Here is a 17,645-nt window from a genome sequence, read left to right on the forward strand (position 1 = left end):
TAATGGAGAGACGGGAAGAAGTGCACCATCATGGGTGCAGTATCGCCAAACAAACCATTCTCACCACCCATCCGAGTGGACTCCAGACAAGAGTTTCAGTAGAACTTGCGAACTTCGACGCCCTTTGCCTCCATTCAGAGTGCAAGACCAAAAAACCCACCTGGGAAAGTCCCTTTTTAGGTAGACGTGGTCTTCTAGGAGGGGTGTCTGCTAATGTTACTCCTGTGCTTGGGAGAAGGAGCGATGCTGTCAATGAAGGGAGGTTGTCTCAGCAATGTACTCCAGTTATGAGAAGGAGGGAATTGGAAAGTCCTGGAGGTTCACCCTTGCCGATCAGGAGGGAGCTGGATGAGGAAGATGGTTGTGATGTTGATAATAGTGTTATTAGCGGCTGGCTGAAGTTCCGGGACAACAAGCGGGTAAGTGCTAATTTTAAACGACTATAATTGAAGTACATAATACACGTCTATAAAGTAATATGTATTAGCTAGTATTATTATTAATGCAATGAATTTTTTGTCAAAAATCACAAGTACAGAGACATTATTTATTATTAATTACATATTACAATCGTACACGCTATTTACTTTTTATATCATAAGTACTGCGGTATCTTTCTGGTGTTATTGTAGTAAGCATTTGCGTAATCCAACAATTATGTAAGAATATATTACTTTCGTTAATTTATCATTCAACATTTATCATAAGAAAACATACATTTGGACACACAAATAGCGTTTCTTGTTTACTTTAAGCTTAAATAGACTTAATTATTAAGTATACGTTTAAATATAGCTAAATTTTATAAGAGTAAGTTAAAACGATGTAGTTACCGTTAACTCTTGATAAGCGACAGTTAAATAAGACATTAAAGCAAGCTCTACACTCGTGGAAACAAAGTGAAATGATGCTCAAATACGATTCAGTTCATTTAGTCTGATTGTGTAGACTAACGTTTTCAACTATCACACTCGGTGTTCAAATTTAAAGCGTTTTGTGCTAAAAAAATTACGAGTATTTTTGCACTTGTGTAATGTTTAATTGAAATTTGTTTGTTTGTTGCGATTGTATAGTTTATGGTTTAATGGATTTATCTGATGAGAAAATTAAAGATAAGTACTATGTTGGTTAGTACTTATTTTCTTAAAGACAAATTGTTTTCCTTATTTTTTTTATAGTTTAATTGTTCGCTGTATGGCATTTAGCTGTGACAGACAACAGTTTTACCAATGCCATATAGGATAGAGAAGATACAGTGGATATTTTTCAACAAGGTCGAGAAACCCTTCCCTATTAAATTTTAAGGACTTTTTGCAAATTAATTAATTTTAAGCTCTACTAATGTGTACACATATACAAAAAAATTTAAGCTGTACTAATGTGTACAAGTATAAAAAAATAATTTTTTCTGTTATTAGTATTCACTAGTGTCAAGATAGCGCAGACGATTTTGTTAATGTCACCAATAATAGAGAGGACACGAAGGTTCGGTTAATGGGGTCGAGAAACAAACCTCAGTACAATTTTGAATATCGTAGAAATATTAGGTATTCTATCGTAAATTACGTTTTACACCAACCTGCAGTGAAGCAGCGTGGTTGACTAAGCTCCGATCCTTCTTTTACATAGAGAAAGAGGCTTATGCCCAGCAGTGGGATGGCTGTAGGTTTAATCGTGATCTACGGTTAATTTTTTATCTAGAATAACTAAAATACGGTAAAACACTAAAATATTCACAGTAATCTATATACAATTATATTTTTTCAAATAATCATAATATAATTAGATTTTAAATTTGACATTTTTTTTATATATTTACTCATATGCTTGCTATACACTAGTTTTCCGAATGTGGCTGTTAAGGCTAACCTTAAAATATATTCTATATCACGAGATGATAAATTTTTTTTCATATCTCATAGTTGTTGTTTTTACCACGAGCTGTTTTCCGTAACTCGACGTCTTCGTGCGCCTATTTTGCGTGACTGATCTCGCCTAGTTTTATGGTGAAAGAGTTTTTAAAAAAAAATTACAATACATTACAAATATTCCAAAACACAAATTATTTTTATAACCATCTTTATAATATTTCCAACATCCTGTACAATCATTTTGATAAGATTTGTAAAGTGTAAACGTAACAAAAAAAAAAAAATACTTGAAGTTAATACACGTCTGTCGAGGAAGAACAGAGCAGAAAATCTAATACATTATTTAGGTGACCCGTAAAGTATATGTCATCCTACGGCAATATCCGACGCTGCGGTCATTACGTTCAGAGGCTGAAAGCGTTTAGTGTTTTCTTTTTTCGTATATTTTACCAAGGCTGCGTGATAGTTTTGATTACTAATAGTTAGTATGTGGTCGAAGCTTTTATTTAATTAATTTTATTTATTTAATTTTGAATTAACATTTTATTACATAGACATATGTTACACATAGTAAAATGTTTTGTTTATAAATATTTGAATAGCCCGTTGGCGCAGTTTGTAGTGACCCTGCTTTCTGCTCCGGGGGTTGTGGGTTCAATTCCCACCCCGAGTCTTGGTGTAATATATTTATTTATGTATATATGTATTATTTATAAGTATGCTTATTGAAAAAAAAAGTAGCTATACCAGTCGGCTGTTACCTATAACACAAGTATTAAGTTGCTTTCTTTAGGAACAGACGACCGTGTTTTATTTAAAAAAAAATTGCTTGTAAAAATTTATGATTTTCTAAATGATTTTGTTTCTTAATTAGTTCATAATTTCTGTACGTTAATAATGTTACGAATAATGTCAAAATATATCGTATCGTATATATCGTATCGCATATATCGTATCGTAGAAATAAGACGTGATTAATTTTTCTACGGTAACTAGTAAATACTCGTATTATATGACACGATATAGCCTTTATTAAGAACGATTAATTGAACTTAATTCTTAATGTTATAAAAATAATTTATGCTAAAAGAGATAGAATTTTTTCTTTTTAAACTCTAAAGGGTACGGTATTCTTAATTTAGAAATAAAATATTTAAAATTTTAATGAAATTTATAAAGCCTTTTATATACCAACTAAATAAATTTCAAGTTTCCGAAAATATAAAATAAATTTTGCTGAACTGAATACCAATTTAGGTCAGGTGTGTTATGTGAGGGCATTGAACACTTTTAATGCCATTTAAGTTCGGGATAACTGCAGCTTAATGTTGCAAATCATGCTAATAAGGGCCGCCGGTGTTCCCAGATAGTTTATGGAATATACATTTTCGTTTATTCCCCTAAGTTATGGTTTTATATCACACTATCTAGATGAAGCATTTTGTATTAGAGGAACTAATAAAGTATGATGGAAGGTGATGTATAGATGTAGGAATACATCAGAATGAATTAGGTAGAAATAATTCTCTTAAGCCTGTCATATCCCACTGCTGGGCGTATGAGTCACTTTACATATAGGAGAATGATCGGAGATTAATCCACTACGCTGCTTCACTGCGAGTTGGCGAATAAATGGTTAATTATAGGTGAATACAATAATTCTGAAAATGATATAAATTCTAAAATTAAATTCTAAAATTTTCATCTATGCAACAAAGACGTAAAAACAACGCTGTATTGTAGACAAAAGTCATATTTGTAAAAGAAATATATATTAATAGTTTTGATAGAAAATAATAATTTTTAATGGACGTTTATAAGAATGATTTATTATTGTAGTCAGTCATCTCAATTTCTGTGCGAACTCAGTTTGTTGCAACTCCTGTGTCATACGCCATTCAATGCAATTTTGCCACATTATCAAAAATGAGGGATAATTATAGAACGCCAAATTCAAAGCCGTTTTGCTATGTAAGGAATTAAAGTCCTTAATAAAAGACTAGAACATAACGCCGCGGCTGCAAAGCTAAGTGTTAGGTCTAGCTTTGACTGGCTTTTGTTGATGTTGTTCGATGTACCAGGATACCATGAGCCCTTAGGAGCACACCAGGTATGAAAGTATCAGGAGGTGAGGGCGTGATAAGAGGCGCTACATCGCAACTAGGCTAAGGGCTTTCCACCTTGCATACTTAGTGAAGAGTACGTGTCGATGTAGTTATCGATTATAGCCTGATTAACCTTTAATAGATCTTTGTGTTGACCTGATTTAAAAATTAAAAAAACTAAAATTTAAGTGATAGTTCTTAGGATATAAAACTTAAAGTTCACTATTTTTAAATAACAAAAAAGCGAGTGTGCTTTAAGACCACACTACTAGACTAAGTAAAACATTTTTAGCTCCATCTAATTTATATCTCCCTCTCAACTTCGGTTCGCATCATCCGATTACACTTTTTGTAACGCTCTCGTCACACATCCACCAACTTACTGCCCAAGTCAAGCGTCCATAAAGAAAAGTTTTACAATTACATTTATACGTCAACAGAGAACATTTAATTCAACGTCATTCATTAAATTCTAGTAATTCTCTGAATACTTTCCAATTCTAGTGGTTTGTAATTAGATACTCAGAAGCGTTAGCTCTACCATTGAAGTAAACGAGAATTTTAACTTTATTTAATGAATTCTACGGCAAGGTATTGATTGAAAAATTAGGCATACTGAACCAAATAAACAAATTTCATAAATATAAAGAACCCAAAAAGGACGAAATATTGTCTCCCGAAAAAAAACACAAACTGACACAAATGTTTATCTAGTCACAGCTCAGCAGCCGCAGTGGCGACCTCTTGAACAAGCTCACTATGAAATAAGTGATGTAACCATATCTATAGATTTGTTTCACATAATTTTCTATAAGATGAAAAAGTACACATACACCATCAATGTATCATCTCCTTTTCCCTAAGGTTGCCTCGAAGAGTTTCCTTTTTGGCGATAAAGCTGCCTTTTGTACATATTTCTACTGATTAATGTTAATGTAACTTAGTTATTTAATGATTAATAACTTCTTACTTTTTCTTGTAGTAAAATAAAGTGTCATTATTAGGTATTGTCATTATTATTGTTCTAGATATTATACTTATCTTCTAAAGAAACAATTTTCTTATCAAATTCAGCGATCATTTAGAAAAGTTAAACTTGTTCGTGGCACTCGGAAGGAATGGTTACTTTTGCAGAACTAATGATGTTGGTTTTTCAGCTAACTTCGTTTTTCACGGTGTTTACTTAGTTACCCTTAGATATTGTCTTGTATGGGATTGTTGTAGTTTCTTCTTTGATGGAAATTTTTATGTAACAGGAGTCCATAAGAGGTGAGAATTTTTTTAGCCGGGACATACGGTTGAATTCTTATTCTTCAATAAAAAGTTTTCACAGATAGTAATAGATTTAAGATGGATTTGGCAAAGAAAAATAATATGTCGAAAGCTGCGTATTTCTAAGAAATTTTAAGATACTTAGAGAAAGCTATAAAGGCGTAAATCTGTACAAACGCAAAGCTAATTAAATTTTAGTATTTTTTCTTACTATTTAATCCAAGCAATCTCTGTCGTGTTAAAATTTAGTTTAGTATAAAAAAGATCACATATTGTTACTCTATTTTTTTTTCAATTGTAAACGAACTATATAAATATGTTGTATGTCATAATGAGTTACGGGTATCTGTAAAGAACTCACTATAGACGGCGCCACGGTTCGCTTAAACCGAAAATAAAAATCATCATATCAAAAATTTCGCTCTAGCGTGTACATCGTTCCATAGCTTAATTGGCTAGAGCGCCGACACGGTCAGTCGGAGACGCGGGTTCGAATCCCGCTGGAGCGGTCAATTTTTGATATGATATTCAAAAATGTTTAGAATTCCTAATGTGTGGGTAAACACAAAAATAAAAATCGTACATATATATAAATATGTACTTTTAATTTTATTTCGAGTAATGAACATAAAATAATAATCATTGATCATAATTGTCAAAGCGCTGTCACAATCGCAAGTGGACAATTACAAACAATCGATCGATACTAAAATTATTTAAAACAGGATATTTACCATGTTTATTATTTTTATTTTGCGGAGCTCGATATTTCGACATTATTTACGAATATTTTGTTCACGAGAAATATAATAAATATATAAAATACGTAGCAAAATAAAAAAAACGCGGCAAATATCCCCGTTTTAAATAATTTCAGTAATGAAAATAACTACGTCAATTTGGAATCTTAAGTCGATCGATATATAGATAGCGTTATAAATAGCATTCTGTTGTAGTTATCGATAATATCCCCATCACTATTTCAACATCAAAGTAATAGGTTTAGTGGTGCTGACTAGTGCATGCAAATTCAGACACACCAAATTGCCGAGTCATTTATAATAGTTGCGGTAATTCCCCTATTCTGTGTATAGCCGTTGTAAAACAATCCCGTCAATTTTGGGTAATTACTTAAAAACCTTGTAATAAGATTGAATGAAATTCGTATATATTAATTTTGGAAGACGAGACGTAACCTTATCATGAGAATAGTTTGAAGACTAAAGTTTTGTCGTCTCCTAGTTGAGTATCCTTAATGGTTAAGATTGGTGAATGGAATTACAAAGAAGTATTGTTTGACAATATTTGGGACAAGACTAAATCTTATCCTTTTTGACAGGAAAAGAGGAAAATAAGCAAATGAGAGAACTCATTCGTCGCTTTAGATCTAAGTGTTTCATCTAACAGGTCATCCCAAGAATAAAATGATGATAGAATAACGTACATCAGTAGAAACGTGAAATATTGTCACCCTACTCGAGAACTCATGTCTCTACCGTTTATAACCGGACATGTCTCACACAGCCCGTAAATCATATGGACCCCAATAAACAGAGACAAATAGGTTCCGATTGGAGTATCCAATTCTGGGAATGTCTTCCTTATTTCATTCGATAGGTGAAGATTCTTTAAGCCAACAAAAAAGGTGTGTTTGCGAATTCTGTTGTTGAATTAATCGTAAAGATCTTGGTCACTACTTTTTCTTTGTTTTACGAATTCCTTTTTTAAGCTTTATTTACTTTTTTTATTTATAATAATATCCGCAGGCTCGTAGTTGCCCGTGGATTTACCTTACCCTAATGTGGTTTTTTGTTATATTGGAACTTTTCAGACCGTAAATTTTCAGACTGCCCAGAAAAGCTCACACGCATGGTCGAAGACTAACAGATTTTTCTGTTATTAATTACGAGTACGTATATGATTTTGAGGTGTACAATTTTTCAAGTTTGTTTTTATGAGATTTTGCACAATGTATGAATCAAGTTTATTTATACAGAACACAAGAACTTGTATCTGAAATAAATATTTTTTTTTTTTTTTTTTTTTTGTCACTAGGTCGGCAAACAAGCGTACGGCTCACCTGATGGTTAGCGATTACCGTAGCTTATAGACGCCTGCAACACCAGAAGCATCGCAAGCGCGTTGCCGACCCAATCCCCAATCCCTCCAGGAGCTCTGGTCACCTTACTCACCAACAGGAACACAATACTGCTTGAAAACAGTATTATTTAGCTGTGATCTTCTGTAAGGTCGAGGTACTACCCCAGTCGGGCTGCTCCATATTTTGAGCAGGAAATTCCTGCTGTGCCCTACCTCAGTAAAAATATGCGTTTAATAACTAAATTGACAAGTTAGAGTACGTTTATGATCATTATGACAAAACATAAATTAATTTTTAACTTATTTATAATTCCTTCTGAATAGTATTTTGAACAGTTATTGCTAAAATCCCAAAAAAATGTACCAATCGATTTCATTGTTCGTGTTATTAAAATCGTTCGTGCATTTTAAGGTTTAAATTTTTATGTACAGGTTAGATTAATCTCCTACGCATTGGTTAAATGCTAAAGATTATTTTTTTTAATCTAAAATGAAAGCGATGGCAGTGATTTAAACAATTTGGATAACGTTGTCCAAGATTCATATGTACGTGTTATGCATCTTCTATGCTTACTAACTGACCCGGCAAACGTTGTTTCGCCTATATTATTCTAAAATATAAAAATGAGGCTATTAAAAAACTGAGGTTAGTGGTAGATGAGTGAATATAAGAATCGGTCAAGCCGTTTCGGAGGAGAGGAGGGGTCAACCCCTAACACTGTGACACAGAGAATTTTATATATTAGGTAGTTACACTGTCAAAGGTCCAATTATGTACATAAAAGATATTAATAATATATATTAATTCAGTGCATACTATAATTGTTACTGAAAAAAAATTAAGAATATTAACCAAAAAAAATAACAAAACTTGACACTTGTATTAAAACTGATTTCAATTCTGTAAAACGGAGATATTTAAAATCTTTATTTAGGTCTTCTCTATATTGACAACTGAAACCAAAGTTTTAATTCTAGAACTTTGGCTTTTTATTTGTAAGTATACCGCGCACAATGTCAAAACTACTAAATGAAATTGGAATTTAATTTAATTGATTTCATACGCTACAGTTTATTTGTTACTTTTATTATAAAATTCGGCATTTCCCTTGAGATAATGGAGAAAAATCGAATTTAGTTCGAGTTCGAACGAAGTCATGAGCGTTAGAGATGAGTGAGATAGAAATGATTTTCTACATCATTAAATTACTAAGACTGTTTATTTGTTCTTAAGATAAAAATAACAAAATGATTGAAAAGCGATCATACGGTTAGTCAATTGAAACTTTTTGAAATTAATATACTGTATTATTATATTAAAATATAAATATATTTTATTTTTTAAATTCTTATGTTGTACATGTGTTAACTTTCTATATAATTAAAAAAAAAGTTGAGATCCATTTTTGAAATTGACAAGAAACAATATATTGTTGTTTCTATAAGAATGTAAAGAATAATGTATATAAAGAATAATAAAACTAATCTATATTTGACGAGTTTGGTCGGAATTTATTTTGCCGGATATATTGGGAATTGAGTGAATGGAGTTTCGATTAAATTACCGGCTAAATATCAGACAAAGGCGATTTCATATACAACGGAATTCGATTAAATAATGTTAATTGATATTGGTATACATTTTTATCACAAAACCAGTTGATTTTACAATAAATCTTAAAAATGTGCTTAAAAGTACATCATTTATTAAATTATTCATTTATATATCTTCACTTATAATTATTTGTGATTTATATATATTCTAGAATTAATCACTTAATCGTAGAATTCTTAGATAAAATGTCGTACGATGATTAATAAGGTACTATGTGCTCCCAACGATTAATAAAACGATAAAATTTTAACCCTCGACACAAAAAACAGGTATTATAAGTTTGTGGCCAGTCTGCTTGTCTGTTTCATCGTAGCTTTCGAATAGAGAGAACGATTTTGATGCGGTTTTTTTTTAATGTGAAAGCGATTCACCCCGTGGTCTTTGCTTTGTTTGGTATCGATCAAGAAGTTTTAATACTTCATAGAATCCGAGTAAAAAATAATTTTTTCAAATTCACGCCCAATGCGAAAAGTCCCCAGTTTTTCCTTCACAATAACACTACAAATGTTTGAAACGATATTGAGGACGATTGGACTTTCCTATTGAAAATGTCAAAGATTCTTAAAAGAATAAAAAAGTTAAAGATTCCTCCGAGTCTAGGACCGATTGTCAGGAGTTAGATTAATTTGTAAGGTGGTGCCTTCGAGCTGAGTATTGTTGGATGCTATTTGAAGTGCTCAAGCAGTTGGAACCCAGGCGACAAGATTTATACGGCATTGTTTATTGGAAAGCGATAAAATGTCTACATAGTTCTAGTCTTCACTGTTTTAGGTATTTCGAATTTTAAATATTTCTAGGTAAATTTAAGAATTTTTTTTAGCTTTAAATTCGATTTATTATACTTAAATATTTTTTGTAAGACTTATATTTTTTTTGTTTGGAATTACTAAGCGAAAGTATTTTCTACGTTATCTGTGGTACAGGTAGAATAAAGCTGTGTGTTTTATTTCAATTATTAAAATGTTGTAAAATTTTCTTTTCAGTTTCAAATATTGAATAAATTAATAAATATAAATATTTACTTTACAATATATATACTATATTATTATATTACTATATACTAAAATTATATTATTATATATTAAAATTTTCAAACAATCCTGCCTTAACAAAAAAAAAATACGTCATAGTATTAATACACACATACTTATAAAACACACAAAACATTGTAATACTTACAGAATTAAACGTTCTAATGTTTCTAAAAAAAGCAATTTCATCCCATGTAATGATATAAAAGAGTATATTTCTTAAAACAGAGCATTTGAATTATTTATGACGTCATTACATTACGATTGGGGAACGCTCGTTCCTACCTTCGAATTTATTCTCGAGGTATTTATAAAAGGTCATCAACTCAACTTCATACAAACGGATTATTTCAATAATTCAAAAGTAAGAAAGCGTATAATTTTTTCGATGTTGAAAAAATTGGCTTAATTTCTAGGGATTGGCGGAGATGGACGAGAATAGACGGTAAAGCAGACACGTTATTACTGTAGGTAATTGTATTCTGAATTCATTAGAATGTAAAAGACTGATTCAATGGTTTTTTTATTGGGAACCTCTTCAGATGTCGAGTCTGTTTTATTGCTGGACAAATACGCAATGATAGCTACTGCTGTAGATATTCAAAATTAGTGCTTTTTTTTGTGTTTGTGTTCCTGTGGTGAGTAAGTTGATCAAAGTTTTCTGGGGGGTGGGGGTTTGGGAGTAGGATTGGCAACAAGCTAGCGATGCTTTTAGTATTGCAGTAATCTGCGAGTATAAGCAACAGTGATTGCTTACTATCCATACCATACACTTGTTTGTTGACCTAATTGCGCAAAAAAATTTACATTTTCTTAGTACATTCGTGCACTTAATTCACTTGGGCCCAAAAATGTTGGTAAGTAGCGAGTGAATGTTGATATAGTGCAGTAACTAGGCATCTAGTTGTAGACTTACATTAGTCTACTTTGTGTTGTTACCTTTTTGATTTATTACTGTTATTTTAGTACCACGGTTATGTTTTTGCTTCAACTAACAATGAATATATACTTTTTTCAACTTTATATCACATGATTGCCATTGCCCTAGAATCACTTTCACATTATTCTTTTTTTTTATGTCACTAGGTCGACAAATAAGCGTACGGCTCACCTGATAGTAAGCGATTACCGTAGCTTATAGACGCCTGCAACACCAGAAGCATCGCAAGCGTGTTGCCGGCCCACAATCCCCAATCCTCCCCACGAGCTCTGGTCACCTTACTCACCAACAGGAACAAAATACTGCTTGAAAACAGTATTATTTAGCTGTGGTCTTCTGTAAGGTCGAAATACTACCCCAGTCGGGCTGCTCCATATTTTGAGCAGGAAATTCCTGCTGTGCCCTACCTCAGTTAAATTCTATATGATATGCTATTTTTGCTAAATTTTTCATTGCTGCCAGCTACCAGTCAGGAAACCATCCCCAATAATTTGGCTATGTATTTTTGAAGTTTATAAGTAATAGTCATATACGTATACTAGTAGTGATAATTCATATTTAAAAATTTGATCGTTATGACATCAAGTCGAATCGCTTTTAACTTAAGTCTATACTTCCCTTCAGCGACGTATTTTTACGTTCTGCCTTGAAATGTTCCGCTCAGTGGAATTAGAGGTATTTCTTATTGAACATCGCGGTACAGAGCTAAACATAGCGATTTACGAAACGGAATGAGTTCCGGTAATTTGTATTGCTTTTTTTTTTTGATTTTGGCGAGAATATTTTTATAATGTTTTGTTAATTTTCGTACAAAATATTTTTGAAATACTTTTTTTTTAATTTTGTGCAAATAAAAAAAATAAGTTTTACTCAATTTGTTTGATTGTTTTCCATTATTAGATAATCCTCCAACTGAACACTATATGGGGATTGTCACCGTTTAACAAAACACCAGCTTGTTTTTAATTTAACAATATTATTGTTATCGCAATCGATCTCGTATTGCAATTTTTGTGTTTTTAGTAAATTTCAAATCATCTTTTCAATGTCAATATTCAATGTATGAAAGATACATTAGATTTGCATATTTTTTTGTGGCTATTATGTCCATTGAAGATGGTATAGTATGCTATGTTATAGATACTTTTTTTGTGGCTATTATGTCCATCGAACATGGTACAGTATGCTGTTTTATAGCCTACAATTTTTTTCAGTATAAAGACTCTCAAAAATAAATAGATTCTTTTAAATCAGAAGAGTAGAGTAGGTTTGAGGTGATCAAAGATATTAAAAAAAACACATTATTCATTTCTAAAAAGAACGGTTAAAAAGGTATACAAGAAATATTGGAATGAGTTACAAAATCTTAAACGTTAAGTATCCCTAAGGACCGTGAAAGTACTGTACCTTTCTTATGAAATATTTACGAAGTACAGCCGGCGAGCGTGACAAATGATAGTAATGTCGAATCAGAGGCCTTGTGAAATATGTTTTAGATAAAAGTATTAGATTAATACGTATTGTTTTGATTTGAGTCATTAATTATGTGACTTCATAATTTTATTATTATTTTTTTTGTATTATTTATAGTTCGTCTTTGTGGTTGTAATTACCTTTTAACCGACTTCCAAAAAAGGAGGAGGTTCTTAATTTGACTGTATTTTTTTGTATGTTATCTCAAAATCCACGACTTTTGACTGGGCGAACCGATTTTGATGATTTTTTTTTAATTGAAAGGTTTTGCGTATCATACACTACTATTTCATTTTGAATTTACTTCTTTATTAAAGTCGGTTAACAATTTTTTATAACTACTCAATATTTAATATTTACGTTTCAAGATCCAAACTTTCTGATAAGGTAAGCTACAGACTAGAGACTAGATATACAAGAGTTATGTACCTAATGATATAGTCAGCCACAAATCGCAAGTGTAGCAGCAGTCTAAGAACCATTAATACGAATAGTATGTTACGTCGGATTAATTGCTCAAGGTGTTGACGATTACCATTATTATGTTCAGGATGATATAAACGGCCTTGGTTTAATTGGAGCTTAGCCATGATACAGGGAAATGGTCTTTGATGGATGTCGGGATGAGAGTCTTCTGATGTTCGCTCCGTGTGGATCTGATTGTGGTGCTTTGTTATAGAAATTGTTAATGTTAGTAAAATGTGTGAATATTAACCTTGTGGATAAACATTTTTACGGCTCATACAAGCTTTGTCTATCGCGGTTATTATTTGAACAACTATGGTCGGAAAAAATGGCCACTTCGCCAATCTATTTAAAAAAAGTGTAACTTTTCATGAAATAAGGATTAAATATTATTTTATTTAACTATATCCAATTATACATATACTTATCATATACATCAAACTACATAACACATACATATTACGACACTATATGTAGTCGGGTGCAGTTGAAAGTATAAACTGTTTTGAATCTATATGCTAGCCTTCCATCGACTATCACCCAAAGGTCGGTCGTCTGTTCTTAAAGTAAGCAACTTAATGCTTGTGTTATAGGTAACAGCCGACTGGTATAGCTACATATTTTTTTTTTTTCGATAAACATACTTGTAAATAAAACATATATAACTAAATATTTATATTACACCCAGACTCGGGCTGGGAATCGAACCCACAACCCTCGGAGCAGAAAGCAGGGTTACTACAAACTGCGCGAATGGGCTAGTCATGTATTGTCTTGGTCATGTATTGTAACGAATGCCGAAGTTCTCGTTTTAATTTTTTGAGTATTTATTGATCTCAGACAAATTATTTGAAAATTTGAAACATTTTTAATTATCTTTATTTGTGTGTATATAATTAGATTAAATATATTTTGACGACTGAGAATCCGAATGTTTCAATATGGGCGACGCGTCGCCGCGCGCTCTGTCAACGTCGTACTTGAGAGCTCGCCAATATGTCAACGGACGCCATTTTGAACTACACAGTTCGCGCCATTTTACTAAGGTTAGAGGGATTTAATGATTCCACGATAAAAAGTTATTGTTGGATTTTGTAAGTGTAATGTCATCTTGTATATTACATTCTAACAATCATTACATAGTTGATTACATAGTATAAAAGTCGCTTCCCGTTGTCTGTATGTTTAGATTTTGAAAACTACGCAACGGATTTTGATGCCGTTTTCTCCAGTAAATAGAATGATTCCAAAGAAAAGTTTATAATATGTATAATACATGCATATTATAGTAGAGGAACTCTGATAGTTTTTGCAACCGTGCGAAGCCGGAGCGGGTCGCTAGTATTTAATAATTAAATAATTATTTTAAACTTTTGATAAGCGCTAGATGTAATCGTTTTTCAACCGACTTGAAAAAAAAAGAAGGATATTTGCAATACGAGTGATTTTTTATTGTTTGTTATTCCATAGCTTTTAATTTCAATGAGTATTTAATTATTTTTGACTTCGTTGATGGTATTATTATTGTAGTATTTACCAACGTAAATTTTAGTCATTTTAATCCAGTATTTGTGACAGGAAAATAATAGACAACCCACCGTTTGCATTTATTCAGGCTTTATACTATCGCTAGGCATTAATTCTTTAAAATCGTAGGTGCATGAATATAAAATAATTCTGACCCATTAAGCAGATGGGTGAAGTTCGTCTTTAGTTCGGCTCTCCTACGAATATAAATAAATAAATATCTACACAATACACACACGGTCGTCGGTTCCTAAAGTAAGCAACTTAATGCTTGTGTTATAAGTAACATGTTTACATTACTTTATAGTACATTTTTTTCGATAAACGTACTTATAAATAATTTACATATAAATATATAAATAAATATTTATATCACACCCAGACCCTGGGTGGGAATCGAACCCACGACCTTCAGAGCAGAAAGCAGGATCACTACAAACTGCGCCAACGGCCTAGTCAAATATATAGATACATACGTACAAATACACAAACACATAAATCTACTTACGTATGTAAACCAAACGAACACAGATACGTACAACAATACTCATGACAACTACTTGCATATGTATGTCTATAAATATAATTATGTATCATAACACCATCGTTATCAAGCAGCCAGAACAAGAAGTCAACACAAGTTTAATCTGTTATTACATTCGTTACTATTTAAATAATATAATAATACAACCTAAGTAGACAAAAAATAAGTCAAGTACATGCGAGTTATCAAAGATTACTTAAAAAGTAGGAATCAGATTTCAATCAATCATTTTGTGAAAGTACACGAGTAGCATCAGCTTTTGATTAAAACAATCATCAAAATCGTTCCATCCAGTCAAAAGTTCTGAGGTAACATACATCAAAGAAACCGTGTGGTGTCGCACGACACCAGACAGGAACGAAGTTCATTAGTACGAAATATTAATTTCAAGTTCTATAATAATTATTTGGGTACACATTTTAAAGTATGATTTTTTTTAAATGAAAATTTAATCAAAAATTATCTTAATACCTTCATTTTATTTATAATGATTTATAAAAAAATATTTAATAATTATCGAATGATATAATAATAATAGAAAACTGCAATAATAAATAACAGTCATCACGTAGACTATGTTAATGCCATCATACATAGACCATACATAAAAATCTTACTTTAACGTTGCGGATGGTTTTTGCCGGCTAGGGACCCCTCCGCAACGCTCCATAAGGAACTTCGTTCCAAAAATACAATCGAATTGAGAACCTCCTCCTTTTTTAAAAGTCGGTTAAAAATGCATTAAACATTATTAGCTAACTAAGAATGAGAAAAGCATCCTTTCCACGTTGAAGAAAAGTCACAATTTACGTCACCAAACCACTGCGGATTAGCAGATATAAACACAGCAGACTCAACAGATTAGAGTAGATTGTATTTCAACACAACAAAAATAACAACAATAATCCCGGGAACTCGTATAAACTTACAGAACCTTAAGGCGATTAGTATAATCTGTTTCAATATTAAATTTAATATTTTATTACGAATCACGATATACCATGAATCTCATTAAAATTTCACCATTTATACACCGCCTATTCCGCGACAATTCATTTAAAACCGCCTACCTTCTAATTGCGTTCTCAGTACAAAACATGATAGCACCCGAAATGATTCATTTTCTAAGTATAAATCACTGTTTCTACCTACGTAATGTCTAATTGATTTCACGCGAAATTAAATCTTAATACAATAATATTAAGAGCGGCAATTCTGAAACAGTAAATCGGGAATTACAATGTCGCTGAGCGATACGTCTTTACGAATGAATTATTTATTCAGTGAACGAATTAACATATCAAGTGTACAGATTTGTCTGTGTACGAAATATTGATGAAAATGGAGATGATAATTTTGATGACAAAGATATTTACAGTATTATTGGTCTGAGAAAGTTTGTGGGTTCAGAAAGAAACAAATTATGCTTGTTACATTTTTTCAATATCATCATATATATTCATAACACCTATATATCTACGGCAGAGATAAAAAGTTGTTGGATTTTCAGTCAGAGCTGTCAAATCCTAAAGCATATTTGCAAATTAGTAAGTGGAGTGTAAACTGCTTATAGTAGGAGTTGGAAAGCTGATATTTAATATTAGGTAGTTATAGTCTTTAGAGAACTATATTTCCAGTGGCGGACTCTTACGTCAACTTTTGATGCATGAATCACCTCTCTTGGTAATCAAATGATTCATTCTTTACACATAATATAATATAATTAATTTAAATCTACAATCAAAAATTAATTGCAGAATTGTTTTTATTTTTATTTTTATATAACTAGGTCGGCATACAAGCGTACGGTTCACCTGATGGTAAGCGATTACCGCAGCTTATGAACGCCTGCAACACCAGAAGAATCACAAGCGCTTTGTCGATCCTCTCCCCAATACCCCCGGGAGCTCTGGTCACCTTACTCACCACTAGAAACACAACATTGCTTGAAAGCTGCATTATTTAGCTGTGATCTTCTAAAAGGTCGAGGTACTACTACCCCAGTAAGGCTGGGCTCCATATTTTCAGAAGGAAATCTCCTGCTGCGCCCTACCTCAGTTAATGTATGTACGTGCATAGCTTCTGAGCCACTGCACCAAATTGGATATTTTTCTTTTGTGTTTAGTTTTCTCAAGAAGGTTTGGAGGGAAAAAAGTTAATATACTTAGGAAAAGATATATAGCGTTGCAAATTTCTTTAAATGCCTTTGCACTTTTTTAAAGTTACAATATTGTTATCCTCATTGCTATCCTTATCTAATTTCAAAAGTGTAATAAAGTGTCAAAATAAATAAATTTCGCTGAGTCAGGTGGTTAATAATATTAATTAATTATTAAAATGACAACAAGCCTGTTTTAAAAATCCTTTCTAAAATTAGATATAAACTTTATAACGACTTTGTAAAATACCGCATCAATAAAAAACAATTCATATGCTTAGACGATTCGGGTCTTTAATCCTGCACTCTCTTAAGCGCGCGGTTAGCCCAAATTGAAATGTGCTGTTCTGGTGTACGCTCCAGAGACGACTGGTTCCATATAGCCTTGTTTTATTCTGTGTAAATATTGAGTAATGATCATTATTTATACAGTTACTGCAATGTTCGTTTGGAAGTTAGGTTACAGTTTTTGGTTTTATAAGGCATCTTAAATTTGGAGGTTTTTAAGGTCGCTATTACTTTTATTTTATTTCGGGGTTTACCG

The 17,645-nt window shown here is 32.0% G+C and overlaps 1 long non-coding RNA gene across 1 annotated transcript in view; it reads left to right on the forward strand.

The window, feature by feature from the left end:
- Positions 1–355: 355 nt before the first annotated feature.
- The window catches only part of LOC123660244, a 286,207-nt gene continuing 268,917 nt past the window's right edge, over positions 356–17,645 (forward strand). Inside the window, exon 1 of the long non-coding RNA XR_006744154.1 lies at positions 356–419. This is a non-coding gene — a long non-coding RNA (uncharacterized LOC123660244). The remainder of the gene's footprint in view (positions 420–17,645) is intronic.

This window comes from Melitaea cinxia, chromosome 15 (genome assembly GCF_905220565.1).
Source record: "Melitaea cinxia chromosome 15, ilMelCinx1.1, whole genome shotgun sequence".
Taxonomy (NCBI): domain Eukaryota; kingdom Metazoa; phylum Arthropoda; class Insecta; order Lepidoptera; family Nymphalidae; genus Melitaea; species Melitaea cinxia.